Source organism: Rhinopithecus roxellana, chromosome 1 (assembly GCF_007565055.1).
Source record: "Rhinopithecus roxellana isolate Shanxi Qingling chromosome 1, ASM756505v1, whole genome shotgun sequence".
Taxonomy (NCBI): domain Eukaryota; kingdom Metazoa; phylum Chordata; class Mammalia; order Primates; family Cercopithecidae; genus Rhinopithecus; species Rhinopithecus roxellana.
In genome coordinates this window covers 64,898,949-64,906,630 of record NC_044549.1, presented here as the reverse complement: position 1 = coordinate 64,906,630, position 7,682 = coordinate 64,898,949, and the positions used below count along the sequence as shown (strand labels likewise).

Here is a 7,682-nt window from a genome sequence, read left to right as displayed (position 1 = left end):
GAAAAGGGTATTCAGGTTATACTTTCCCCAGCGGGGCAAAAAGAACAAAGCAAACTGGAAGAGACTTCTACTCTACTTATACTGCTCTTCAGATCCAACATCAACCTAGATAAGTCCTTGCTGGCCACTGTACAGGTTGCTCTCCCACTGCTGAGTGACACAGGCCAGGCTATACTACATTTGCAAGAAAAAAATGAGACAGGAAACAAAGGTATAGGTCACTTAGGGATGAGCAGGCATCCACAGCTTCAAAACTTCATGGAAAGGGTAGTCCTTGTGGGAGGCATAGCTCACCAAGGCACAGACCCTCCGGTTCCTGTTGTAGCTGAGTAAGGTGGTCATATCCTGGCTGCTAAGTTCAAAGTCAAAGTCCTTAAAGTTCTCAGCAATGCATTTTGGTGTCACAGACTTGGGGATCACCTCCAAGTTCCTCTGCATGGGGGAACTGGATCAGAATCTGGGCTGCGGTTTTATTGTGCTTGGCCGAGATCACTTTGATCCTGGGATGCTCCAGGATGGAACGGACTTCAGGCTTGGCCCAAGGTCTGTCAGGAGAGCCAAGGGGGCTATAGGTGGTCACCAAGATGCCTTTGGACTGGCAGTGCGGGAGTGAGTGAGGTACCGGTGGCACTCAATCTGCTTAACCGCTGGTTTATACCTTAAGCCAGGTTTATTTAAGATCCTCTCCACCTGGAGATGATTACAGTTGGAGATGCTAATAGTTATCACCAGCCCTTCATCCACCAGCGCTTCCATGGCTGCCCATGTGTTCTCAATGTTGGTGTCATTGGGAACCATGTTGTCCGACTCGTCCAATGGGAAAAATTCCTTTCCAGGCTTACAGTCGGTCAGCCAGTGAATAAGGTGGAGGTCCAGGTAGTCCAGCTTCATGTTGCTGAGTGTCTTCTGGCAGGATCTTTTCACCAGGACCTTCTTATGGTACGTGCACCCCAGCTTGCTGATAAGCCTCTGGCTTCACCACCTGCTCCCTAAGCTGCTCCTGAATGGCCACCCCCATCTCAGTCTCATTCTGGTACACGTAGGTGCAGTCGATGTGGGGGTACCTGACATCGATTGCCACCTTCACAGCCTTGGTAACCTAGCTCAGAGGGGACTTCCATGTGCCCACCCCAGGATGAGCATCTCGGTGCCGTTGGTGAGGACAGGGTGGCTCGCCATGGCTGCTGCGCCTCCCCAGACCCCTGCCCAGAACCGTACATTGAAATTTTTAATATCTAAGTTTTCAGGAAAACCCAAGTAGTAATTAGGAATGCAAAGTTTGGGGAAAGTTTTCATTTGAATACAAATATTGTTATTATTATCTTTAAGTCATGGTTCCTCAAAATTGGCTGCATATTGGAACCAGTTTGGTTTTAAAAATACTGATAGTTGAGATACATTATATGGAGGACTGCCTGCATTAGGGAGGTGTAAAAACCTCTCCAGGTGATTCTAATGTGCAAAGTTTGAGCATAATTGCTTTAACTCAATTCTATCATTTTAATGCTCATATAAATCACCTGGGGGTGTTGTTAAACTCAGTTTCTGATTCAATGGGCCTAGAATGCAATCCAAGATTCTGCATTTCTAACTCTGTTGTTGCTGGTGTGGGTGCCACATTTGGAGTAGCAGGGATCTAAGGCATTGGTTGCGTTTTTGGAGTAAATGGGTATAAGAGAATTTTCTAGTGTCCACCCACTGCCTGTCTTAAGACTGGAAATCTCTTGTGATGAGGAGCTTTGTGGTAATTGAACTTTACCTGTAGAGGACATTCTATTATAACGAACACTTGTTGAGAGTTGCTATTCCTGCTGATGGTACTACCTTTGCAAAGGGTGCAGGAAAGGAGAACAGGGGTGCTACTAAGCTGTCTGATTTCACACCCTCTGGCTCTATTCAAAGGGGGTGCTTGGCAGAATGGCAAAGTTTGCCTTTTATAACTTCACCCACGCCTTGCCCTACTCCTTTTCTTCTGGCCTACTAGCCAAGCCAGCCACCTTCCTGCAGCCAGTTTCTCTACTTTACTAATTAAAAATACAGTTTTGAAGATCTTACTCCCTCCAGTTGCACCCCAGTGGAAGGCTCTTAACTGATTCCAGATTGGCAGCCCTCTTAGTGGATAATTCAGGAATGTTATGAACTTCTGTTTGAAAGTGGAGATGAAATCTCCTTTCTTTTGCCTTGTATTCAGTGTTCTACTGACTCACTGCTTCCCAAAACAACATCTTTTTCTGAAATAAGATGTAGTTGCAAATATATTATAGTTTGTGATATATTAGTACCCACACCTTATTATAGCCCATGAGCTAAGGTGCTAACTTCAACAAAGATCCCAATCCCTATGTCCGAAAAACCCTAATCAAATTCGGTTTGGTCTACTTAAATAGTAGACAACATAAACATAACAACATGGGGAAATGTTATTTTCTTAGCAGCAATATCATCCCCAAGGAAGTGGTTTTTTGGGGGTGAATGTTTTTGTTAAGTTTGGATAGAGTGGGTAGTGAGATCTTTTAAGGACACACTTAAGGAAAAAAGTTACAGTTTGCTCTTAGAGTTAAATAAAATGTGCTTATTTGACCAAGTGAGGTATATAAGTTGAGCACAGTAGCTGAGAACAGCAGAAAAGATTTTTGGCAGCTATGTCAGGAAGGGGGAAGAGAGACAGTTTTACTAATGGAGAGAATAATTTGTTTAGGGCAGGTGGAGATTAGATATCTGGAGGAAATTTCCGTGCATTTAAAAAATGTTTTATTTTTAATTTTTGTGGATATATAGTAAGTGTATATACTTATGGAGTACATGAAATGTTTTGATAGAAGCATGCAATGCATGATAATCACATCATGGAAAATGAGGTATCCATCCATTCAAGCATTTATCCTTTGTGTTACAAACACTTCAATTATAATTTTTCATTTATTTTAAGATTTACAATTTTTATTGACTATCATCACCCAGCTGTGGTATCAAATACTAGGTCTTATTCTTTCTAACTATTGTTTTTTGTACCCAAACACTCCCTGCGCCTCCTCACTACCCTTCCTAGGCTCTGGTAACCATCATTCTATTTTCTATATCAATGAGTTCAATTGTTTTGATTTTTAGATCCCACAAATAAGTGAGTACATGTGATGTTTGTCTTTCTGTGCCTGGCTTATTTCACTTAACATAGTGACCTCCAGTTCCATCCATATTGTTGCAAATGACAGGGTCTCATTCTTTTTTTATGGCTGAATAGTACACCATTGGGTATATGTACCACATTTTCTTTCTTTCTCGGTTTATCTGTTGATGGACATTTAGGTTGCTTCCAAATCTTGGCTATTGTGAACAGTGCTGCAACAAATGTAGGAGCTCAGACATTGTTTCAATATACTGATTTCCTTTCTTTTGGGTATATACCCAGCAGTGGGCTTGTGGGATCAAATGGTAGCTCAATTTTTAGTTTTTTTTTGAGGAACCTCTAAAATGCTCTACATAGTAGTTGTACCTGATTTACATTCCCTTTTCTCCACATCCTTGCCAGCATTAGTTATTGCCTGTCTTGTTGATATAAGCTATTTTAACTGTGGTGAGGTGATATCTCATTGTAGTTTTGATTTGCATTTCTGTAATGATCAAGATGCTGGGCACCTTTTCACATGACTGTTTGCCATTCATATGTCTTTTGAGAAATTTCTATTCACATTGCTTTGCCATTTTTAAATTGGATTATTAGATTCTTTTCCTATAGAGTTGTTTGAGCTCCTTATATATTCTAGTTATTAATCCTTTGTCACTGGGATGATTGGCAAATATTTTCTCCCATTCTAAGAGCTTTCTCTTCACTTTGTTTATTGTTTCCTTTGCTGTGCAGAAGCTTTTTAACTTGATGTGACCCCATTTGTCCATTTTTGCTTTGGTGGCCTGTGTTTATGGGGTATTACTCAAGAAAATTTTGCCCCAGCCAATGTCATGGAGAGTTTCCCCAATGTTTTCAGGTGGTAGGTTTCACAGTTTGAGGTCTGATATGGTTTGGCTCTGTGTTCCCACCCAAGTCTCATCTTGTAGCTCTCATAATTCCCATGTGTTTTGGGAGGGACCTGGTGGGAGATGATTGAGTTATGGGGGTGGGTCTTTCCCATGCTGTTCTCCTAATAGTGAATGGGTCTCATGCGATCTGATGGTTTTAAAAACAGGAATTTTCCTGCACAAGCTCTTTTTTTGCCTGCCGCCATTCACGTAAGATGTGACTTGCTCCTCCTTGCATTCCGCCATGATTGTAAGGCCTCTCCAGCAATGTGGAACTGTGAGTCCAATTAAGCCTTTTTTCTTTCTTAAACTGCCTCTCGGGCATGTCTTTATCAGCAGTGTGAAAATGAACTAATACAGTAAATTGGTACTGGGAGTGGGGGCTGCTGAAAAGATACCGAAAACGTGGAAGCGACTTTGGAACTGGGTAACAAGCAGAGATTAGAACCGTTTGGTGGGCTCAGAAGAAGACAGGAAAATGTGAGAAAGTTTGGAACTTCCTAGAGACTTGAATGGCTTTGACTAAAATGCTGACAGTTATATGAACAATAAGGTCCAGGCTGAGGTGGTCTCAGATGGAGATGAAGAACTTGTTGGGAACTGGAGCAAAGGTGACCCTTGTTATATTTTAGCAAAGAGACTGGCAGCATTTTGCCCCTACCTTAGAGATTTGTGGAACTTTGAACTTGAGAGAGATGATTTAAGGTATCTGGCAGAAGAAATTTCTAAGCAGCAAAGCATTCAAGATGTGACTTAGGTGCTGTTAAAGGCAGTTTTATAAGGGAAGCAGAGCATAAAAGTTTGGAAAAGTTGCAGCCTGACAATGCCATAGAAAAGAAAATCCTATTTTCTGAGAAAGACAAGCCAAGCCAACTGCAAAAGTTTACATAAGTAACACAAAGATCCAATGTTAATCCCCAAGACAATGGGGAAAATGTCTCCAGGGCATGTCAGAGGCCTTCACTGCAGCCCCTCCCATCACAAGCCCAGAGGCCTAGTAGGAAAAAGTAGTTTAGTGGGCTGGGCCCAGGGTCCTCAAGCTGTGTGAAGCCTAAGGACTTGGTGCCCTATGTCCCAGCTGCCCAGCCAGGGCTGAAAGGGGCCAAGATAGATCTCAGACTATGGCTTCAGAAGGTGCAAGCCTCAAGCCTTGGCAGCTTCCATGTGGTACTGAGCCTGCCAGTTCACGGAAGTCAAGAACTGAGGTTTGGGAACCTCTGCCTAGATTTCAGAAGATGTGTGGAAACACCCTGATGCCCAGGCAGATGTTTGCTGTAGGGGCAGGGTCCTCATGGAGAACCTCTGTTAGGGTAGTGCAGAGGGAAATGTGGGGTGGGACCTCCCACACAGAGTTCCTACTGGGGCACTGCCTAGTGGAGCTGTGAGAAGAGGGCCACCGTCCTCCAGATCCCAGAATGGTAGATCCACTGAAAGCTTGCACCCTGCCCTGGAAAAAGCTGCACACACTCAAGGCCAGCCCATGAAGGCAGCTGGGAGGGAGGCTGTACCCTGCAAAGCCACAGGGGCGGAGCTGCCCAAGACTATGGGAACCTACCTCTTGCATCAGCACGACCTGGATATGAGACATGGAGTCAAAGGTGATCATTTTGGAGCTTTAAGATTTGACTTCCCTGTTGGATTTCAGACTTGCATGGTGCCTGTAGCCCCTTGCTTTTGGCCAATTTCTCCCATTTGGAATAGCTGAATTTACCCAATGCCTGTACCCCCATTGTATCTAGGAAGTAACTAAATTGCATTTGATTTTACAGGCTCATAGTGGAAGGGATTTGCCTCTTCTCAGATGAGACTTTGGACTGTGGACTTTTGAGTTAATACTGACATGAGTTGAGACTTTGGGGGACTGTTGGGAAGGCATGATTCATTTTGAAATGTGAAGATATGAGATTTGGGAGGGGCCAGGAGTGGAAAGATGTGGTTTGACTCTGTGTCCCTAGCCACATCTCATCTTGTAGCTCCCATAATTCCGAAGTGTTGTGGAAGAGACCCCATGGGAGATGATTGAATTGTGGCAGCAGTTCTTTCCCATGCTGTTCTCCTTATAGTGAATGGGTCTCACGAGATCTGATGGTTTTAAAAATGGGAGTTGTCCTACACAAGCTTTTTTTTTTTTTTTGCCTGCCACCATCCACGTAAGATGTGACTGGCTTCTCCTTATATTCCACTATGATTGTGAGGTCTACCAATCCACGTGGAACTGTGAGTCTACTTAAGCCTCTTTCTTTTGTAAATTGCCTGGTCTCGGGCATGTCTTTATCAGTGGCATGAAAACAAACGAATACAAGGTCTTACATTTAAGTCTTTAATCATTTTGATTTGACTTTTGTATATGGCAAGAGATAGGAGTCTAGTTTGATTCTTCTGTATATGGTTGTCCAGTTTCCCCAGCAACATTAATTGAAGAGAATGTCTTTTCCCCAGTGTATGTTCTTGGTGCCTTTGTTGAAAATCAATTCACTGTATGTGTGTGGGTTTGTTCCTGGGTCTGTACTGTGTTCCATTGGTCTATGTGTCTGTTTTCATGCCAGTACCTTTCTGTTTTGAGTACTATAGCTCTTTAGTATAATTTGAAGTCAAATAATGTGATTCTACTAGTTTTGTTCTTTTTACTTAAGACAGCTTTAGCTATTCTGGGTCTTTTGTGGTTCCATATAAATTTTAGGATGGGTTCTATCTATTTTTTTGAAAAATATTATTGATAGGGATTGCATTGAATCTTTAGATTGCTTTGTGTATATGGAGATTTTAACAATATTGATCTTTCTAATGTGTGGACATTGAACATCTTTACATTTTGGTGTCCTCTTCAATTTCTTTCATCAAAGTGTTTTATAGTTTTTGTTATAGAGCTTATATACTTCTTTGGTTAATTCCTAGGTATTTAATTTTATCAGTTCATTTCTTCAACATGATGTGCACTAGGAATCATTTTTCTTGTTGTTTTGTGGCACCTGTAGTAAATGACCCATTTCTTATGAACACAATGGGGCATTTTGGTATTTAATTTATAATCATAAAATGTAAATTAACTTATATCACTCCTACACTCAAAATTTTCTAGTAGTTCTCCACCATATGCAGAGTAGAAGCTAATGGCTTTATGGTTATCCTCAAGATCCCACATGATTGCTTTCTGACCTTATCTCTGTCTTAATTTAATTTAGGAGAGCTAAATAATTAAACATGAGGCTAAAGTACATAAAAAGTGGCAGCCTTTTATTGCAAATATGCACACACTCTCGGGCGAGGTTCTCTGGTCCTCAGGTAGGGGGCCAGGGAAGTCGCGCCGGCCTCTGCCAGCAGTGGACTTTTATACATTGGCACTGGAAGGGGGAGGGCAGTGGGTGGGATAGGGGCGTGATAGGGGTGTCTCCATAGGCGTGGCCAGGTAAGTTTCGATTTCTTCTGATTGACGTCACCTGGTGCATGCTCAGTTGATCTGCTTTTTCCTGGGTAAGTTTCTATTTCTTCTGATTGACATCACCTGGTGCATGCTCAGTTGATCTGCTTTTTCCTGGGCGCAGGCTGAACTTTCCTGCACGCAGGCAAGTTGTTGATGAAGAACCCGGAAGCAACAGGGACTGAGCCATCTTGTTTTCCCTCCTCCATTTTGTCCCTCCTCCCTCACCCAAATAGTCCAATCTTTTATT

The 7,682-nt window shown here is 42.5% G+C and overlaps 1 pseudogene; it reads right to left on the bottom strand.

Moving 5' to 3' along the window:
- Window positions 1-222: 222 nt before the first annotated feature.
- On the bottom strand, window positions 223-1,179 carry LOC104680160 (annotated as a pseudogene).
- Window positions 1,180-7,682: the final 6,503 nt, after the last annotated feature.